Source organism: Gracilinanus agilis, chromosome 4 (genome assembly GCF_016433145.1).
Source record: "Gracilinanus agilis isolate LMUSP501 chromosome 4, AgileGrace, whole genome shotgun sequence".
NCBI lineage: Eukaryota > Metazoa > Chordata > Mammalia > Didelphimorphia > Didelphidae > Gracilinanus > Gracilinanus agilis.
In genome coordinates, this window is record NC_058133.1 from 474,460,323 (window position 1) to 474,482,364 (window position 22,042).

General features: G+C 40.3%; 3 non-coding genes across 3 annotated transcripts; all 3 read left to right on the forward strand.

The window, feature by feature from the left end:
- Positions 1 to 8,806: 8,806 nt before the first annotated feature.
- TRNAI-AAU lies at positions 8,807 to 8,880 on the forward strand. The gene has a single exon. It is a non-coding gene; the product is annotated as a tRNA-Ile (tRNA).
- Positions 8,881 to 11,140: 2,260 nt separating this feature from the next.
- On the forward strand, positions 11,141 to 11,213 carry TRNAV-CAC. The gene has a single exon. It is a non-coding gene; the product is annotated as a tRNA-Val (tRNA).
- A 3,539-nt stretch (positions 11,214 to 14,752) lies between these two features.
- On the forward strand, positions 14,753 to 14,826 carry TRNAI-AAU. The gene has a single exon. It is a non-coding gene; the product is annotated as a tRNA-Ile (tRNA).
- The last annotated feature ends 7,216 nt before the right edge of the window (positions 14,827 to 22,042 follow it).

The window sequence follows — 22,042 nt, forward strand, 5'->3', positions numbered from 1 at the left end:
GAGAGAGAGAGAGAGAGAGAGAGAGAGAGAGAGAGAGAGAGAGAGAGAGAGAGAGAGAGAGAGAGAGAGAGAGAGAGAGAGATTGCCTTTTAGTATAAAGGTCAAGAGAAAATTTGCCTGGAACACCAAGATCGTCTATGGCAGTGATGGTGAACCTTTTAGAGATGGAGTGCCAGACCCTACTCCCACCCCACCCACAGACTGAGTGCCATCCCCCTTCAAGTGTGGAGCACCCCACACAAGGGGGGGGAGAAATTGTTCCCATTGGACTGCTGGGTGGAGGGGAGGGGGAGGTTAAAAAATGTCTTTAGGTATAGTGGAGAGGGGAGGGGAACAGCTTCACCCAAGTCCCTCTGCCTTTCTAGTAACAAATTTGGGGGGGTGGGGGTAGCTGTGTGCCTGTGGAGAGCTCTCTGCATGCCATCTTTGGCACCTGTGCCATAGGTTCATCCTCACTGGGCTATGGCATAGGGATTCCTGGAAAAATTTCGGTGTGCTCTATATAGAAAGGAATACCTAGAGACTATCTGAACCTTCAACGGGATTTCCTTTGGATTTCAGGGATATATGGAAGCAATTTTCAGTGTTCAGGGCTGTTTGAAGGAATCAGAGGATTTTGGCGTTCCACATGTGGAAAGGAATAACATGAGGTTTTTGTCCAGGCCACTAGATAGATTTCTTATGTATTTTAAGGATTCTGGGGTGGGGGTAAGTATCATGCCCTATGTAGGTGCAAGACCCCAGAGGAACTTGATAACTTTAAATCCAGGCTGTGAGTATGGTTGGGGGTCCTTAGTTGAAAAGGAAGAAGGTGAATGACTGACCTTAGTTGCATTAATTCTCTGTGGCATGACTTGTTCCTGCCAATAATAATAAGTTAGCACAGGAGACAGATATAGGAAAACTTGCAGTCTATTCCACTTGCCTTTATCACCCAACCCATCTCTCTAACCTTCAATCACTTCCTCCCTATCATCTCCAGTTTAACCAATTTCATTAGGAATAACAAGAGAAACTCATCTTTTATATTCTGCTTTAAAATTTACAAAACAAGATCAACATAAGTGAGATAATAACAGGCAATACAAGACAGTAGACTAGGGAGAGGGGATGAGCAGAGAAGGTGAAGTAAACCATTACCTAATAAGCTTAGAACTGATTTTTTGCATGGAGGCAATTAGATTTGGGTGTCATGAGGTATCCAGTTCAGTTCAGTTATGAAGCCTGAAAAGTATAGCAGAGATTTCAGTGCTAGTATATGATATTAGCCTTAAAATTCCCACTCCCCTATGGCCTTCCCCTAGCATTACCTGGAGAGATAGGAACAGAAGAACTCAGACCTAAGTCTCTTTTTTGCTTTGATTTTTGCCTGTGGCTATTTGGCTCATTAAGAAATAATTTGTGTGGAAGAATTCAGGTTCAGAATATAAATCATCCCTAATGGTCTTTCTTTATTTTTCTTATTTAAAATTTTTGACCAATTTAGAAATGCTCATAGACAGCCTTGCAAGATTGTTCTCTGCTCCTTTAAAATGATAGCTACTAAATCTTGTGTGATTTTAGATCCTTGATATTTGGATTCTTTCTTTTTTGTAGTATTTTTTCTTTTGTCTATAAGTTTTGCATTTTGGCAGTGATTTCCTGAAAGTTTTCCTTTTGGAATTTCTTTCACAATGTTATTGGTAGAAAATATTAAAAAATAATTTGTTGAAGTAATATATCCATGTGTTTTATTTTTTTTGGTCTTGGATTTTAGATAACCCTATGATCCCTATGTTATCTCTCCTTTATCTATTTTCCTGGTCAGTTGTTTTTGATAGAAGATTCTTATGTTTTTCCTTATTTTTTCCTTATTTCCTTATTTTCTCATTCTTTAGAATGTTTTAAGAATTCTTTCTTGGGTACAAGCCATTCCCCAATTTACAAATGGTCAAAGCATATGAACAAGTAGTTTTCAGATGAAGAAGTCAAAGTAATCAATAATCATATGAAAAATGGTTCTAAATTGCTCTTGATTAGAGAAATGCACATTAAAACAATGCTAAGATACCACCTCCATCTATCAGATTGGTCAATATGACAGTAAAGGAAAATGATAAGAGGGCATGTGGCAAAATTAGGACACTAATACATTGTTGGTGGAATTGTGAACTGATCTAACCATTCTGGAGGGCAATTTGGAACCATGCCCAAAGGGCTATAAAATTATGCATACTCTTTGATCCCATAATACTACTAGTGGGTCTGTATCCCAAAGAGATAGTAAAAAAAAAGGGGAAAAGACCAACTTATACAAAAATATTTACAGTAGCTCTTTTTGTAGTAGCATAGAACTGGAAATTGAGGGAATGTCCATAAATTGGGGAATGGCCAAACAAATTGTGGTACATGTTGGTAATGGAATACTATAAGAAATGATAAGCAAGATTGTTTGAGGTGGGGGTGGAGACTGCCCCTCTCAGTGAAAATCCAGAGTCAGAGGGTATGAGCAGAAAAGACAGCATTTTTATTTCTTTTTCATGAAAAAGGACACCACCCTCCAGGCCTGATCATGGGTACACTTGTACCCTCTTCTGGCTGAGCCTAACCTTTTATAGGCTTTAACCACAAGCCTCCTTTCTCCCCCTCTCAGGCCCCAGCATTGAGCCTTGACTTAGGTTTGTGCAGGTGAAAAATTTGCCACATCTGAGCTACGTTTCCAGCATCCTTTTAAGTTACATCTTCATTTGATGTACAGAGGCTTGGGAGATAAATTTGGCTGAGACCCATGCTGTGGGGCTCTTTTTTTTTTTTTTTTTTTTTTAATGGAGCTTGCTTTTTTTTGGTGAAGTGCTTCAGGCGTGGGTCTCTGGCTCTCTGTGCTCTGCTCACTTGGCTAAAATAATTGTTTCCCTTTTCATTTTGTTTATTGTTGAATACTATATAATAAATCCTTTTTATCCCCCAACAGTTTTTGGTGAAAAGGGACTTCAGAACTAGAAAACTGGATTTCTTCTCCTATCATGGTTTTCCTTCTCCCTTCCGGAAACCCTTCAGAGCTTTTCCAGACTCATTGCCTACACCTGCACAGATTTTACTCAGTCAGAAAACAGCACAACCACAGCACCTGAAGCCACAACTTATAACACCTATAACTTAGCATAGGAACTTGACCCAGTTAGCAAATAATTAACCACAACTTATAATACCTGTAACACGCTAGGGCCTTAAAATCCTTATCACAACAGTACTCAGGGGCACAGCCTGGCAAAAGCAGGGGTGTTTGTGGTTAGGGATGTCATCTGGAGATGACACACTTGTCAGCATGCTTGGAAATGTGAAGAGTGAATAAAATTTTCTTTGTCTATCAATCAGCAATTTTTAAATTAATCAATCAAAAACTTAAACACCCCTACTTAACCCTAAGTAAGAGAGTTTGCAAGTGACTTGCTAAAGTGGGTGACAACTCCAGAGGCCACTGCCCTGCCCCTGGGCAGTGCTGCAAATTGAAAGACTGCAATTGGTTCCCATAAAGTGGAGGAAGAGACAGGAAGTGATGTGGAAAAGGGACTATAAAAAGTCTGAATTTCCTGCTGGGACTTTGACTTTTTTGAACTACTTCTGGACCTTCTCCTTTGGACTTTGATATTGGAGGACTTTGTGTTGGGTGGGTGAGTAGCTAGCCTTCCTTTCCTGGCTTCTGGAGAGATTGATTCCAGAGAGGCCTTCCTTTCCTGGAGGAGGCTTCATGGTAGAACTCTTACTGAAGTCACCACCGGACTTCTGGCTGAGGACTACCAGAAAATCCATTAGTGGACAAGGGATGCGGTGAAGTCCTGCCAGAGCTGAGCCCCACATCAGAGCAACACTTAGGGTGAAAGGCTAGATAATTCTCTACCTTCTTCTTACATTTTCCCACTTTCACTCTTTCCATCTCTTTGTAAATAAAACTACTAAAAATCATTTTGACTTTAGTTATAATATCTTTAAGTTGGGACCACAATATTACTATAGAATTCTCACATTAGCACAAAACCTAAATTTTAAATTCTTATAGAAATAGTAACATTGCTCAGCTAGGTTTTTTTTTTTTTTTTTTGAGAAACATATTCTGAGAGTAACACATAGCCCATTCCTCACAAGATGATTTCAGAAAATGCTGGGAAGAGCTGCATGAACTGATGCAGAGTAAAATAAGCAGAACCTGGAGAACACTGTACACAGTAACAGCAATACTGATCAACTGTGAAAACTTGGCAACTCTCAGCAATGCAATGACTTGGGACAATCTTGAAAGACTTATGATAAAGAATGCTATCCACCTCCAGAGGAAGAACTGTTGGAGTTCAATGGCTATGAAACAAAGCATACTATTTTTCACACTAGTGTATTTATGGTTTTATTTTGGGGTTTTGATTTTCTATGAGTGTGTTCTTACAAAAATAATCAATGTGGAAGTGTGTTTTGCATGATAGAATAAAATTTAAAAAAAAATTCTTTTCATGGACAGCCAAGTAGCTCAGTAGATTGAAAGTCAAGCCTAGAAACTAGAGATTCTGGGTTCAAATCTGACACTTCCTAGCTATGTGACTCTGGGCAAGTCACGTAACCCCTACTGCCTAACCCTTACTGTGCTTCTTCCTTGGAACCAACATACAGTATTAATTCTAAGATGGAGGGTAAGAGTTTGAAAAAAAAAATTCTTTCTGTTTTCTATAATAATTAATTTTCATTTGGTCCATTATAGTTTTTATGGATTAAAAAAACTGGAAAGATTTTGTATCTCTTCTGTTAAATCTACTGATCTTTTCTTCTTTTTTTCTACATAAGCCATATAGAAAGTATAATAATATGCTTCAATCTACACTCCAGTTTCTCTCTGGAGGTGGATAGTATTTTTCATTATGTCATTTGAAATTGTCTTGAATTATTGTACTACTGATAAATGTAGCTGACTTTCACAGTTAATTATCATTATGAGATTGCTATTGTTGTATACAATGTTATCCTAGTTCTGCTCATTTTGCTTTCCATCACTTCATAAATGTCTTCCAGGTTTATCTGAAACCATCCCCTTTGTTATTTCTTTCAATACAATAGTATTCTATTATAATTATATACCACAATTTGTTTAACCATCCCCCAATAGATGGACATTTCCTCAGTTTCCAGTTCTTTGTCACCAGAAAAAAAGATGCTTTTATAATATTTGTACTTTGTAAGAGGGGAAACTAGATATTTAAGGTATGGTTGCCAGAAATTGGATTAACGAGATTTCAAATTAAAATAGACCCAAGTCAGGATGACTTTTATGAAGTTTATTTACAATTAGGAAGGTTGAAGGTAGGGAAATTGAGAGAGAGAAACTCTGGCCCGGACCAGAGGTCTGGACCAGGTAAGAATTTAGAGGCCCCAGCAGAGGAGCACAGAGGTTAATTAAACAAGCCTTCTAGCCACAAGGCCTTTTACAATTAGAGAGGCAAGAGAGGCCTTCTTGAGGGTAGAGCCTCCAGAAACGCCAAGGGAGGAGAAAGGGAGTCGGCCTAACTTACCCACGTGACAATTCCGAGGGAAGCAGCCTGAGTTTTCGCCAGAGATCCTTCTACACCAAATTCAAAGCAACAACTCCCTCCTGAGGAAGTTACCATCATATTTAAAAAACAGCATCTTTTCTCACTTCCTGCATCCACCTCCAATTTCAAGTGGACAAATGGCAGCCTCAACACTGTTTTGGACTGCCCAAAGGGCAGTCCCTTGTTTCCGATTTGTTACTTATTGTCACTGGTGGGTAACAGACCTTCCCCTCCCCACTTAATTCTAAGTTGGGTGGGGTGACATATTTCTGATGGCTAGAGTCTAAACTGATGAATGAGGATGAGCTAATTTCATTTACACAACTTATGGATCTTTTCCTTTTCCTAAAATTTCCTTGGGGTATAGACCTAATTAACAGTATCATTGGGTTAAAGGGTATGTATTGTTTTATAACCCTTTGGGCATAGTTTAACTTGTTCTCTAGAATGGTTAGTCTAGTCCATAGCTTCACCAACAGTGTATCTAAACTAGGCCAAATAATTGAAGGAATGTTAATTGCTTATGGGTAGACTAGGTCGATAGAATAAAAATGTCCACACTACCTAAATTAAATATTTATTTAGTCTTATACCAATCACTCTCAGAAAATTACTTTATAAAGTGAGAAAAAACTGTCAAAATTCAACCAGAGGGACAAAAGGTCAAGAATTTCAAGGGAAATAAAAAAAGAAGTACAAAAGAAAGAGTCCTAGTAGTGCCAGATCAAGCTATATTACAAAGTGGTAATTATCAGAATATTTTGGTTCTGGGTAAAAAATGAGAGGTCAGTCAGTGGAACAGATTAAGTATACAGTATACAGAAACAGATAAACCCAGCATTCTAGTGTTGAAAAACTCTAAAGATACTAACAGCTAGAGCATGGGGTGGGATTGGGGGTGGGGAATGGGAAGTACTATTTGACTAAAAAAAAAATCTGAGAAACATCTGGCAGAAATTAGGCTTAGATTTTATTTTATACTAGATACGAAGATAAACTCCAAATGGATGCATAACCTATATAGAAAAGGTCACATGATAAACAAATGATAGGAACAAGGAAGAAATTACCTTTCAAATGAATGGATGTGAGATCAATAACAAACAAATAGCAGAAAAGGTCAGAGAAGATAAAATGGACAATTTTGATTACATAAACTTAAAAAAATTTTTTAACAAACAAAACTAATGCAACTAAGATTAGAAGGAAAGAAATAACTGGGGGAAATCTTTTCAGCTAGTTTTTCTGTTAAAGGTTTCATTTCCAAGATATATAAGAAATTGAATCAAATTTTTAAGAGCCACTTCTCAATTGAGAAATGGTAAAAGGATATGAACAGATAATTCTCAAGACTAAAAATCCAAGCTAGCTATGGTCATAAGAAAAAAGGCTCCAGATCACTAATAATTAGAAAAAATAAAATTTAAAGTAACTGAGGTTTTATCTCATATTCCATGTAATTGGCCAAGTTGAAGGGAAAAAGAAAACGAAAAAAATGCTGGAGGGGCTATAGAGTAAAAACCGGGGTGATAAACTGTAGGTGACACTATGAATTGCCAATAGGCAAATTTTTTAAATCAGGCATACACTTTCTTTCAGCTATGCTACTACTGAGTTTAAATATAAAGATAAAAGAAAATGGTCTTATATGCACAAAATATTTATAGCAACTCTTTTGTAAAGTGCTGCCTATCAACTGAGGAATGGATATGTAATGGATACATAAATTATGGTATATGAATATAATGGATAAGGCAGGAAGATCTGAATTCAAATCCATAGCCAGACACTTGTGTGACCTTAGGCAAGTCACTTAAATGCTGCTCGCCTCAGTTTCCTCAACTATAAAATGAGGATGATAATAGTAGCACCTATTTCCCAGTTTTATTATGTGGATCGAAAGAGGTAATATTTACCTGTGTCTGGTACATAGTAGGTGCTATGTATTATTATTATGCTATTCTATTTTATTTAGCTATTATTAGCATTATAGCATTAGAAATTATGAAAAATGGTTTTAGGGAAACCTGGAAAGATTTTTATGAATTGACATCTAAGGAAGTGAACAAACCCAGGAGAAGCATTTCTATAATAAACAGCAACATTGTACAAACTAACAACTTTGAAAGGCTTTAGAACAAAATGATCAGTCATTATTCCATAGAGCTAATGATGAAGAATGCTGCCCATTTCCTTAGTTAGGAATAATGGACTAACTTAGGAGATATATATTTTTGGACGTGATCAATGTGAGGTTTGTTTTTATTGACTTCTTTTTTGTTACAAGGCTTTTTCCTTTTTCCAATGGGGTTGGTGAAGTTGAAATAGAAATGAGGGGATCCTAGCTGTATGTAATCCTGGGCAAGTCCCTTAACCCCAAACCCCCATTGCCTAGCCCTTAACCGTTCCTCTGCCAGGGAACCAATACACAGTATTGCTTCTAAGACGGAAGGTAAGGGTTAACAAAAAAGTTTCCCTAAAAAAAAAGAAAAGAAAGAAAAAGAAAAAACTTGGCAATCAAATATTACTTGCAAAAAAAGTAAAGGAATCTTTATTGTAAAAGGGAGGTAGATAAAGACGTGTATAGATTCATAATACATCATGCAGAAATGCATGTTGGAGCAGACTACTTCCGGTTCTAACCATTCTACTATTGGAGGGTCCCTCCACCATATATAAGATTCTGTAATTTTTTTGTCTGAATATACATCAATGAGTATTTTCTTTTAATAGGGGAATTGAGAGTCATCAGACTTGGCCAGCAGTGAACAATATCATAAAAAATAAAACTACATTACAACAAACCCCAAACCTCTTATTTTCCGCCTTAGAATCAATATTACGTATTGGTTCCAAGGCAGAAGAGGGTTAAGGACTAGGCAATGGGAGTCAAGTGACTTGCCCAGAATCCCACAGCTCGGAGGTGTCTGAGGAATTGACTACATATTTAACGCAAAAGAAATGGTTTATTTCTGAGTCAGCCGGGCTAGTTGTTCATCTGAGAGACCCCGAGTCCGGAAAGCAGTTGCAACCGAAGTGTGAAACATCTTTTTTTTATATCCTGATTCCTCGATTTGTGAGCAAAGCGTTGTCCAGGGGAAGACAGCTGAGAGAGGACAGAGAAATCCCCAGGCAGAATCTCTGAACTATGGAAGCAACGTTATCGGGAGCTATGATTAATATCCCACTCTAGCTGTCAAATCAAAATTTCTTTTTGATACTCATATGAAGAAATAGAAAGGTGGTAGTTACTCGGCCGGTTACCTCAGTTGGTTAGAGCGTGGTGCTAATAACGCCAAGGTCGCGGGTTCGATCCCCGTACGGGCCAGTCAGTTTTATAAGTCTGTATACTTCAAAAGAAAAACCTACAGCATCTTACCTGCTTTTCAGTCTCTCATCTCACGTGAACTAATTTAGGTAATGTAGAAAATTGGAACTCAATCCTCCGTCAAAGTTCTTCACCTGGGAAATGGGACGCACCTTTACTTTACTTATGCTGCAGTAAAAAACAGGACGAGATCATTTGAGCACAACTTTAAGTGGATGATGAATACAGAGACAAATTTAGTAAGGAATTTTCTGTCAATTAAAACTACCCAGAAATACAATAGTGGGTGACCACTGGTCTGGTAATTTGGAGAGAGGATTCTTCTTGGAGTAGAAGTTAGATTATATAGTGTCTGAAGTTCCCCTCCAATTCAGACTCTGGACCTAGTGTGGAGGGGGAGAAGGGAAAGGAAATGAAAGTGTTATTGGAGAGATATAGCTGTTATTTTATTCAGATTTCTCCTTCTGAATAGTGGCTTAAAATCAGGACAGAGCTGGGTTCAAATCTGATTTTGATACTAGCTGTGGGCTTCAGTTACCTCAATAATAATAACAATAACAATAGCACCTATCTTCCAGACCTCTTGTAAGGGTCAAGTGAGATAGTACTTTTAAAGCAAGGTACTTGACATATTTATTCTTCAGTCCACCCAATTCTTTGTGACCCCATTTGGAGTTTTCTTGGCAGATATAAGAGTAGTTTGCCATTTCATCTGGCTCATTTTACAGAAGAGGAAACTGAGACAAACAGGGTTAAATAATTTACTCAGGGTGCCTTAGTATTAAGTGTCTGAAACTAGATTTGATTCCAGACTGAGCACTATCCACTGTACCACCTAACTGCTCCCCACTCAACACGTTAGTAAGCCCTTAATAAATGCTCGTTTCCTTTCTTCTTTTCATTGAAAGCCACCATACTTGGGATGCAGCCTTCTCACTCTGCTCCTGGGAACCCTTTCTCCACTGGCAAAATTCTTCCTGGAACCTCAGTTTTGGAAAGGGTCATGCTCTGGACTTAGCGGCCATGCCCCTACACCACATCTTCCTTTCTCCTCCTTCCTTATCCTACAGCTTCCCCTCATCAACATCTTTCCTTATTAGAATATAAGCTCCTTGAGCACAGATCTCTTTCTTTTGGCTTTTATTTGCACCACAGGTTTGTAGTATAGTAACTGGTACATAGGAAGCTTGATTCTCTGGTTGAATCTACAATGAGTGTCACTTGAGAGTGTCTTTCTTGGATTGTTGATGAGAGTGACTGATGTGGCCAGAAGCATGTCTGTAGTGTTTGTTGTGTATTGCCTCTGGGAAGTTTTCAGAGGCTCTAGAAATCAAGATCAGATTTCTGTCTGAGAATGGTATTACCTCCTCTCTTCTGATTCATCTTCTAAATGAATTACCTGGATCTGAGTGGAAAGATGGGCAAATCCCAGTCTATTCCCTGTTTGCTGACTCTTCCTTTCTGCAAGGTTTTTATAGGGCTGAGACCCTCTTGACCCTTTCAAACTGGAAGTCAGAGTCACTGGGAGGAGGCGACGGGATTTTACTAAGACAATAGTAATAGAAAGGGTGATGTAGGGGATGAGAATAGAGGGAAGGAAGGAGGAGAAAGAATAGGAACATGACAATGAATAGGAAGAACAAATGAAAAGATGACCGAATTTCAAATCCAGGTCTGCTCGGGACAGTGGTAGTGGCAGCCAGGAGTATGCTGGAATTGCTCTTACCAAATGGAGAAAGCTGATTGTTAAATTTTCGGTGTGAGCACTTACACCACAGAAATCAGGAAACAATACAAATTGGGACTTTATTGTTTGTTTATTGATTGTCTAGACAGAAAAGAGTTGGAGAAAATGTTAATGCAGATTAGATTTTAAAATGTGTTATGCAAATCTGGCCTGACACTTTCTATCTGTGTGATAATGGGCAAGTCACTTAACCCCAGTTGCCTAGATCTTACCACTCTTTTTTTGCCTTGGAACCTATATTAGTACCAATTCTAAGATAGAAAGTAAGTTTTTTTGTTTTTTTAATGTGTTGTCCATATATCCCCCCCACCCCAGCCAATTGTTAAACCTTTATCATTACATCACTGGTAGCAACTCCAAAGATTATGTCATTTCTCTTTCTTTATTATCAATGATCTTTGAGTAATTTTTAGCAAAGGACAGTCGCTGGGCATATACAGAACAAAACAAAGCCTTCTAGGCTGCAAAAGTGAAATTTTCAGGTGAAAATAGCAAACTCTTTCCCCAAGAGGGGTTTCCGTAGTGTAGTGGTTATCACGTTCGCCTCACACGCGAAAGGTCCCCGGTTCGAAACCGGGCGGAAACAATCTTAGTATTGACTGTTTTTTTGGCCAACCCTGTAAAGTGCTATTGTACCTTCGCTAAGCAAAAAGGAAAAAAAAAAAAAAAAAAAGGAAAAGGAATACTACTTAGTGGGATGGCAGCACTTCCAACCTTGAATAGGAGGTAGCCATACTTTCCTTATCTTTCGTGCTGTCGTGATTTGTATCAAATCTCCTGGTAAGTTATAAGATAAAGAAAGAGATAAATGCCAGCGTGTATGTAACATATGTACATATATGTATACATAGGTATATGTGTGTGTTTGTACTAGATTATATACACAACCTACCAGACAGAAGGGGCAAGCTACCGTGACCATCCTGGTATTAACGAGTTTGCCCCATTTTTCTGGTAGGAAAGGAGGATGAACTAATTGCAGCAAACGTTTGCCTCCCATAACTTGGTCCAGGTTCCTTTAGACTTGGTCGAGTATTTCAGAAATTTTTTTAAAGCACCCACATATAGTATTTCAAGATCAAATACTGAAGATGAAACTTGAATTAAGATTTTTGCCAATTAATAAAAAGACAGAACTAACTGGAAAAGTTCTCCATGTTGGGAAAGATTGAAGGCAAAAGGAAAAAGGGAAGATAGAGAATGAGATTGATAGATAGTGTGTCATGGAAACAACAAACATGAGCTTGGAGAAACTTCTAAGGAGAGTGGAGGATGGAAGGACCTGGCATGCTATGGTCCATGGGATCACGAAGATTTACTGAATAACAACAACAGCATTTCACAACCAAATCACCATTTCAGTTTCTATATTATTTTAAACGCCTCCACTAGTGATGTAGCCAGAGTGAGGATAGCTACATCTTGCCTCCTTTAGTGTTCTAGGGGATCTCCATGAGGCCTTGATATATATTTCAAATGCTGCCAGCTGGAGCCTCTATTCCAGGGTCACAAAATCAGTCACCAAGTGGCAGTTAGTGTCTTCCCTACAATTTTGATATATTCGGTGATTAGCATCATAGTATCCATTAATCATTTAATATCAGTTATCTTTCATAAAGGGATTCTTACAGAGAAAATAGAGTAAACCTAGAAGTACAATTCCTCCAGCACCAGGGAGCACATTCTCCCCATACCTCCTGAATTTTCCCTCCTGGGAAAACTGGCCTCAAATTTAACTTGAATGCTACATAACAATGGCCTCACCAAGTTTACTTCCATATCTTAAGTGGCATAACCAATAGACAAAGTCACTCCTTTGCTTCAAAAAACCAATAGTTTCACTGTTGATTCATTGATATCCTGGATCAGGCCAGTTGCTCAAGGCTTCTAACTTCGAGGGACTTGTTAGTCCAGAAACTGACTGGTACTCTAATACATGATGCTTTCCTGATCTTTCCATAAGTCCCTCAGCATTGCTCTGGATTCTTGCATTGCTGCTAGAAGAGAAGTCCATTATGTTCAGTTGTACCACAGTGTATCAGTCTTTCCTGATCTTTCCAAGCTCATAAAATCACAGTCTAATTCTTCAGTCTCCGGTACGCCACCCAAGGTAGAAAAGATAGACGTCACAGGAAAAGAAGCAATACTAGGGCTAGGTGTTCATGGATTCCCATAGACCTGGGTCTGCCCACTTAGCTTAGAGAAGTGTTATATTCAAACTCTGAGAATTGTTAGTCTCATCTTGATTGACAAGGGAGATAGCTGGAGAAATTGGAATGTTCCTGGATGGATGCCATGAGGACAGGAGCAAAGGCAGTTGGCCTGAGGATATAAATACCCTAACAGTCTTCTGGGAGGGGTCTTTGGTCTTTGAGGTCTTTGAGCTTGACCATTGAGCTTTGATCTTTGATCTTGAAACAGTGATCTGTGGGTCTCTGACTGTGGGCTTTTGAATCATCATTAGCTGTTAGGTATCTGGGCCTGGGAGGTGAAGGGAGGAAGGGAGGTAGAAGGAGAAGAGGGTAGATTTCCTAAGGGTGGTTACTTCCTAAAGGCTATGCAGACTGACATCACAAATTGATACTAAGAAAGCTGAGAGAGGTCATCGATATCTGTACCAACTGAGCAGATTGCCCTCTGGTTTGGCAGTGGCCAAACTGGACCAGAGGAGGGTGAAACACTAGCTCCAGCTTTACTGAAACATCAGCCTACAGTCCTGAGGGATTATTGATCATAGATATTAGTGTGACAGGGTCTCCTATCCCCGATCTGTTCCTGATTATTCCTTTCCCTATTTAATATCAATAAAGTTTTATTAAGTACCTTCCTGAGTGGTCATTATATCATGACCCTTGGGGAGGGAGCAACACACTCAGATGAAACATGGTCCAAGGCTAATTAGAGCCCAATATTAGTCCAACGCCAGGTGGGACCTGAAAGGGTTACCCATCCACCAGACCTCAAGGGTCCTACCTGGGCACTGTTATATAGAAATAGGGCATTATACCATCAAGCAAGGGTGACTGAGTTGGTGTCCTCAGTCACCAGCTACCTAGGGGAATACAAGGCACAGTTTCTCAAACCAATATCCCCTAGGAGCATAGCAGTATTCAGAAGAGTCCTATTTATTTTTTATAACAGCAGTAATTGCCTCCTTGCTAAAATGAAGCCAGACAAGAAAGATGAAAGATGAGATAAACAGTGCAACAGAGACAGAGACAGTCTAATAGAGAGATACAGAGAAGAGATAAGCAGAGAGAGGGAGAGAAAGAGAGGGAAAGAAAGAAATAGAGGCTGATCCAGAGACAGAGATACAGAGTGTGGATCATTCTTTGTCTCTCTCTGTCTCTCCCCTCTGTCCTCGTGTCTCTCTTTGTCTCTGTTTCCACTATTTATTTGTGCTTCCCAATCCACCCCCCACCCCCACTCTCCAAACACACTTCTTGTTCAAAAAGTCACAGACACATTGCTCTCAATCTCGAGATCACTTCCACTCTAAAATCTCAGCTTTCCAAATAAGCTCTCCATTTGTTTTTAAGAGTTGGCTGTGATTAAGGTTGGGAGACTGGCATCCAAAGGGAAACTTCCCTCCATGGGTGAGAAAGAAATATTGAGAACAACGCTGGATGAGAAAGACATCGAAGACTTAGTTCTCAAGCATCGTGTAGTCTCCTGCTCTTCCATCCTCTCTGCTTCGAGTCTGTCCGATTCCTGTCCGAACCTTCACCATCTTCCACCGGGCTGGGACAGGCAGTGTTAGCTTGAGCTAGGCGGTAGAGGTGACAAGCTGGAGAAAGTTCAGGGTCTAGGGGTGTGTAGAGATGTGCGGGATGCCGCAAGAGGTGACTGATGTGTGAGAGTGTGAGTGGGCACGGTCTTGAGCTTGGTGGGGTGTTTTGTGCCAGAGTACATGGGGAGGGAAGTTTTCCTAAGGCAGGGCAGGAACCAGCTCTGGAAAACAGAAACTTCGGTTCTTAGATGTCTTCCAGTAAATTCTAAGCAACGTTTTGTCCAGTAGTCAGCAGAGAAGAAAAGCAGAAATCCATGTTATTCTCTCAAATAAAAAAAATGGTTCCTTCCCCCTCCCCCTTTTCATAGAATACATAAAACAAGTGTAAGCATATTGGCCGGTTAGCTCAGTTGGTTAGAGCGTGGTGCTAATAACGCCAAGGTCGCGGGTTCGATCCCCGTACGGGCCAACAGAGTTTTGTAACTCGCCTGAGTCCCTTTAGGCGTGTTAGGCGTGTTGGTTTACTCTTGTTGAAAACGGATTTTCATCCGGCTGGCTAACTCGAATGAAGTCAATCCCCACTAGCTGAGCATATCTCATTAGGGAAGGAGGGAGATTTGTGGGTGTCGTCTGTCTTTCTAGAATAAAGATCAAATAAATTTGCTGGAAGTGTCTGAAATTTACGAAGAATACAAATGTTTAGCCCGTTAAAAAAGTGGATCTAAAGTGGACTTGTTATAGAAATCTGTTTTTGACCGTATTCATTTTAACAATTTTATCAGTGCTTTGAATAATGGCACAGATAGTGTACATATCAAATTTCAAGGTGATTACAGTCAGCCAAAGTACATTTATTAAATATTTACTATATACTAATACCGTGCTAACCTCTAGGAATAGGAAGAAAAGAAGAAAGAAAGAATCCTTTTCTCAAGGAATTTATATACTAATGAAGGAAACAACATGTAAATAATTAAGAACATACTATATAAACAAAGTAAATGAGAGATAATTGCAAAGGGGAAGGCATTGGGTTAGGGGGAAGAGATCAGGAAAAGCCTCCTCTTTAAAGGTGGGACTTGAGTATTGAAGGAAGTCAGGCAAACTGAGCCACAGTGATGAAGAAATCACCCAGGCATAGGAGACAGTCTGGATCCAAAGAAACCACAGAGTGAGTAGAGTGACTAGTCAGAAGAACAGTAAAAAAGACTGATCAGCTAGTTCCACTGCTAAGCTGAGATGATCCATGCTGTGCTTGACTAACACTTCACTGGGCATGATGATCTCAGGCAAATTGGTCAACATGCTGAGTGACTTCTCTGCTTTCAAGTTTCTCCCTTAACTTTAGCTTATTTCTCAGCAGCAACTGCAATATCCACCATTTCTAGCTTCAAATCTAATGGATACAAGTATGAAATCTTTCCTTTCATCATTTTCTACCCCTTCTTAACTTTCTAGGTTAAAAATTAGGATCCTCTCTCAGAATGGTCCAACTTAAATTCATGGCTAGTAATCAAATTCTCATTTTCTCTGTATGATTATTTGACATTAGTTCCATAATTATGAAACAGTTACTTATGGCATCTATAATATTCTTTTTCTGTTGTTTACTCATATTTTTTCCTTCTTTCCCTCCTGTACTTTCTCTGCTCTGCTGATTGATTAGGTTAAGCAGATGGTTTTAATGAGCTTTGATGTAAGATCTTTCCCAGCTGGCAACAGAAATTTGTAGGTACTTTCTCTGCAGTCTATGGGGGAGGGGTGTGGGAGTTTTCCTGTCTTCTGAAGACTTCTTATCTATCCTATTGTTGGGATTAAGCCAGGGCAGGGTTGATCTGTAGAGCTTGATGTGTTCTGAGGTTAAAACCTTGAGAGAAGGGGGGTAGGGCAAGATGGAGCATTTTGCTGTGTTTAGGTTGCCCTCCCCTCTAGCCGACTCCCTGCCATCTGTGTTCAATGCCTTGAGACCAGCTCAGCTGTGCCAGCAAGGCCCTCTCTCCTGACTAGTGGGTTTGCTCACCCAGAGATTCCAGGAGCTGTGGGAGACTCAGCACAGCATGAGGATTCCCCTACTTCCTTACCCTCAAACCCAACAGTTCAAGAATTCAGGACTTTTTCTTGGTGTACCTCTTGAGCTGTCCAGCATGGGGATCCCCTAGCTCTGTCCTGTTGTTAGATTTGGTTTTATTTCTCCTCAAAGCACTTTTTTATCTTCATGTGGAGGTCTGACGTTTTGCTCTATCTAAGCTGTCATCTTCCCAGCACTGGAAACAAGATTATAATATTCTTGTATACTACAGCCTATCACATTCAAAAATAGGAACTATTTTTCCTTCCTTCCCCTTACCTTCTGTCTTGGAATCAATATTAAAGCATAGGTTCCAAGTGTAATACAGGGTTGCAGCAGGAGCTTTTGCATTTGCAAATTCAACTGTAACAGTCCTGGCAATTAGAAGTTTAGAATGTTCACAGAAAAGCAGTTGGAGCCTGAGGCTAGAAATAGTCCTGAAGCTCCAACTGAGGGGCTTTTGCCTGTTGGCTTTGGCTTCTGGCTTTGCCTTGGCCTGTGATTTTGTCTTTTGGGGCATTTGGACCTAGTCTGATTTCTCTGGACCTCTCCCTGATCTCTCCATTACATTCCTGCTATTTTCCCTGAATCTCCCTTTGGGCCCTGGGAGGAAGGGTGGTTTTGGTGGTTGAACATTGTGGGTTTAGTTTCTGTAGGCAAGTAGGTCATCCTAAATCAAGTCACTCCTTATTTAGTGATCTGATTAATATTTTACTTCAGGGCAGTGAAGCCTTCCTGACTGGGAGAGCTGGTCTCTCTCAGTGTGACCCTACCTCCTGTGATCCTTCCCCCAGCACCAGCTTTCTCCCTAGCAGCAGCTACAAACCCTGAAACCCTCTTTCCCTTGGCTTACCTCTAACATTAATAAATCCCCTTTGTTACCTACACAAAGCCTCTGGTGAATCATTGTATTGAATATTAAGGCAGAGGCTGAAGAGGGAGGAAGTTACTTTCCTTTATTTCTTGAGGGAAACCTAGGCATCCATCTTGGGCAGGAAGTACCCAGCGGAGACTTCCTGCAGACATCAGTTTCACTGGCAGGGAGGAGCCTTTGACTCCTCCCTCAAAGGAATCTTAGAAATTAACAAAAGAAAACCTTCCAGCCAGATGTAAACATTTCTGACTTGGCCCAGTTCCTCTTGAGCCATAGAGATATATCTTCCCTGTCTGAAGGATCCTGTCTATTTCCCCCCAGTATCCTCTGTCTCTAGCCTCAGTGACTAACCTGTTTGAGCAGCCCTCCTGTATACTCCCATCCATTCCCTTACTTTCCTATATACTACCCATTCATCCCTTACACTCAGCCATCCTCTTCATTCCTCCTATCACCTTATCCCTCCTCACTACCAAGGTTGCCTACTTCTTTATAACACAAGGCAATTGGGGTTAAGTAACCCTTCCAAGGTTACACAGCTAAGAAGTGTCTGAGACCAAATTCAAACCCCAAACCTCTCATTTCCAGACCCATAGCTATTTTTTCTTAGCACTCTAATCATGTGAAAAGTTAGTAACTTAAAAGGACATCATATCACTTTGGGGAAGTAGCAAGGAGGGATCATTAGAAGGGAGTTGGATGATTAGAATAGGCACTTTCCTCTCTCCTTCCAAATGTAGTGCAGAGGTACAATCAACCCTGCAAAAGGCTAACTGCAGAATTTCTGGCAGTTAAGAGGGTTTAGAACCCTGACTAAGGGCAGTTGATCCCGGAGGCTTAGACAGAGCAGAAGGGCCAACTGAGCTTGGTCTTTGGGCTGAAACCTGGCCTTGAATCTATGCCTTTTCTCTTGAGATTTTGTAGCTTAGCTAATTCCTCTGGATCTCCCTGACCTTCCCTATTTCAATCCCCATTTCCTTTCCTAATTTCCTGTGGGTTTTGGGAGAAGGGTGGATTTGGGTGGTAGCAATCAAACTTTGAAGACTTAGTTTTTCCCCATAGACCAGTAGGGCTTACCCTTGATACAAATTATCTCCTGATTCATTGTATATAACTTCCTTAACCTTAAAGGCAACAAAACCTCCCAGGGCTGAGTAAGAGCAGGTTCTTTCTCTGTCTCCCATTTCTGTGTTCCTCTCCCACCTGGAGCTTCTCCCTAGGAGGTTGTTAGAGAAACCTTGTATCCCTCTGTCCTTTATAATCAACCCTGAAACTTAATAATAAGCTCTGTTGTCATTTAATCAAACCTTTTGCTAAATCAATGGTTGAATGATAAAAGAGGAATAAGGAGAGAAAGGAATAGTTTCTCTTTGGGTCCTGAGGGGAGTTGGAGGCATCCATCTTGGAGGAAGTGGTGATCTCTGTACTTCCTCTGAGAAGCCCTTCTATTTCACAGACATAGAGGAGCCTCGGGACTCTTTGTGAACTTGAGAAACTGACTAGAAAGCCCTCTGGTCAGTTTCAAATCATTCCTGGCTGGCCCTAACCCTTTGTCTGTAGAAGTGCCCTTCCTACCTGAAGGGGTTCAGCCTGTTGTCCTCTGTCTCAAGCCTGTGTACTGTTATATTGAATCTCTGGGAGCTAGGAGTTCACACTGTGATTGACAGGTGGATCAGTTGGATGTCAGAATGTTCCCAGAGAGGCATGTGGACAGGAGAGGGCAGTTGGCCGGGGGGTTGGGGGGGGGTAATAAAACCACTCTGGGAGCCCTGGCAGAGGTTCTTGGTTCTGACCTTTCCCTGAGACTGGAGATCAGTGGATCCTGGTCTTGGTGGGATTGAGACTTGCAAACTCAACCCTGCAAGCTCCTCCTGTTTGTTCCTGTACCATCAACAACCTGTACCAGACCTCCATCTCTGATTCTACTGCCCCTAGATATTAGGAAGTCAATCATCTTAGTCATCTAGGTTTCCCAGGGCCCAGGAGGGATACGGGAAGTGGGCAGGAGAAGAAGAAGAGGGTCGAAAGGGTGGATATCTCAAACTGATTAGACTTAACATCTACTGAAGAAGAAGCTGAAAGATTATACAGCAGTTTGCCTGCTCTGGTGTGGCCCTGGCCAGGCTGTACCAGAGAGAAGCTATCATCTTGATTCCTTCATTTGCCTGCAGTTTAGAGATTCATTGCTATCATTTAAATTAGGGTCTCCCAATACCTCTATCCCATACCATTATCCTTCTTTGCCAAATACATTCAAAGTTTTAAAGTACCTTCCTGAATTGGTTATTCAAAGCTTATTTGGGAAGGGAGACACGAAGTTAGATTACAAGGTTACCAAGCAGAAGAGCCCAATAAATAATATCAATTAACCCAGGTGGGTCCTGAAGGGATATCATCCATTGACCTAAAGGATCCTGCCTGGGCAACTGTTATAAAGGAGAGAGGTGTCATCCTATCCTCTCTCCATACTACATCTACATCTACATCTACATCTAATAGATAGTAGTAGTATCTTTTATTATAACAGTACCCAGTCTGTGTCTCCCTGTTGCAGCTGCCTGCCCAACTACCTCATCATCTCCCCTTGCTGCTCATTATACTTCATCATCTTATATTTCCCTAAACTCAGTCATTCCCTTACATCTCTCCTACTACCTCAATCTACTACCTCCACTATTGCACCCTCCTTTCCCACCTACTGACCTAGGGATCCACAAACCGCATCCACTTGCTTTATTCCCTTATTACACCAACCTGATCCAAATAACAAGAGAATGAATATTGTGGCTTTGTATGGATCTACAGCATAACTGTTAAAGGTAAAGTTCTATTTCCTTACTCCCAAGCATCTCTGATACCTTCTGCCTCTTTTCATATCCCCAGTGCTTATCACAATGACTGGCACATAGTAGGGGATTGATAAATGTTTGATTAATCAATTCTGTTGCTCCCTCTCCCATACTGTTGTGTGTGGAGAGACTACTATGCATAAGCATCTTTTTGGCCAGATGGACTTTGTATTGCCTGCTTTCACCACTTATTTTTTGTTGTTTTAGAAGAGGATACCTTTTCTCTGCCAACTCCTGTCTAGAGATGACTCTCATTGATTATAAATTTGGGAGAATGCTTGGAGTTTTCTAGTGCAAGATAGGAATGATGGCATTGTAGAGAAGAGACTGATGACTTTGATAAGGTGTCAGATTCCTTTCTCCAATTACCCATGACACAGGTCAAATGTGACCCAGATAGGGCCTAGTTATCAAGAAAAATTAATTAAAACAATGTAAATATCAGATGATTGGGAAGGAACACTTCTATGTGCAAGACCCCTGTACTCAGCAAAGGAGATATAAATAAGAAAAGAGACAGTCCCTGCTCTCACAGAATTTGTATTCTAATAGAGGAAGATAATCTACAAGAGAAAGTTGAAAAGCAGGGGCAAGAAAAATGTAAGAGGGTGCCTGTGGCAGGGGCATGATGTTAGTGGAGTAGAAGCTAAGGAGGAGGGTAGATGTAGACTTGGCTGAAAGTTCTAGGCTTTCTATAAAGAGAGGCTTCAGGAGTTTTTGCTCTGACCTCCAACTCTCTAATCTGAGAGGAGAGACACCTGAGGGTATGAAGTAGATTTGACCTCCAAAGCTGAGTTAATCTTCATAATGATGAGATTTCTAGGGCTGAATTTGTCTTGGGGGAAGTAAGATGAAATCTAAACCAAGCAGAGCAGGGGGTGGGAAATAAAGCATATGACTCATCAATTTCTTGGAGGAGATGACAACCTCTGGGAGAATGATACAGGTAGAAGGACTGACAAAGGCCTAAGCTGTTCCCTAACTTACCAACAGATCTGGACTGGTGAATGTAACAGGCAGCACACTGCAGACATGAAAGCGAAATACCTTTCCAGAATTTCCTATAAAATTGCTTTGTCCACCCTAAAGAATATATTAGATGATAGGTTATTATTGCAGGTGTCAAGAATTTCTCCATGAAATTCGAGTTGGATATGGGGAGAGAGGAGGGGAGTGAAGGGGAAAGTAAAAAACGAGAATCATGTAACCACGGAAAATATTTCTAAAAAAAAATATTAAAACAGGAAAAAAAAAAGAATTTCTCCATGACTCAGTTTATGAGCATTTTGTGTGTAACAGGATATTTATGAAGACTTATGTCCACTGAGATACCAAAATTCACTAGTTTATCTGTTTGAGTTCCTAGTTAGCCTTGCAACTCTAATAGCTTCTATCCAATCTGAAAGGAAAAGTTTCTCAAGAGGAATCAGATCCTAGAGACCAAAAGTGGTTCAAGGTTGAGATTTAGAAGTGAGCAGTCAGTTGTGTGTGTGTGTGTGTGTGTGTGACACATAAGAGTAAATGAAATAAAGATGAGAGAAGAGAGACATGCTCAGTGGACTGGAGGCCCTGGCCAAGGAGTGGCTTGCCCCACCCTACTGTTGTTTTCATTGATAACTGAGAGAACTGATATGGAAGTAAAAGCTGAGATGATCAAAAGGTGGGGGAGGGGAGAGTGAAACTGAACTCTGGAGAAATCACACAGAATAGTGAAAGATAGAGTCTAGAGCTATTCACCCTGCCTAGAACAGAACTAGCAAATTTCTGGTTTTCCATCCTTTCCTCACAGGAGAAAAATGATGCTGTTTCCCAATCTGTTTCTTAAGATTTTTTTTTTCCTCTGAGATAAAGTGATTATTCATTGAACTGTGCATCTCAGATAGGGCACTTGCAC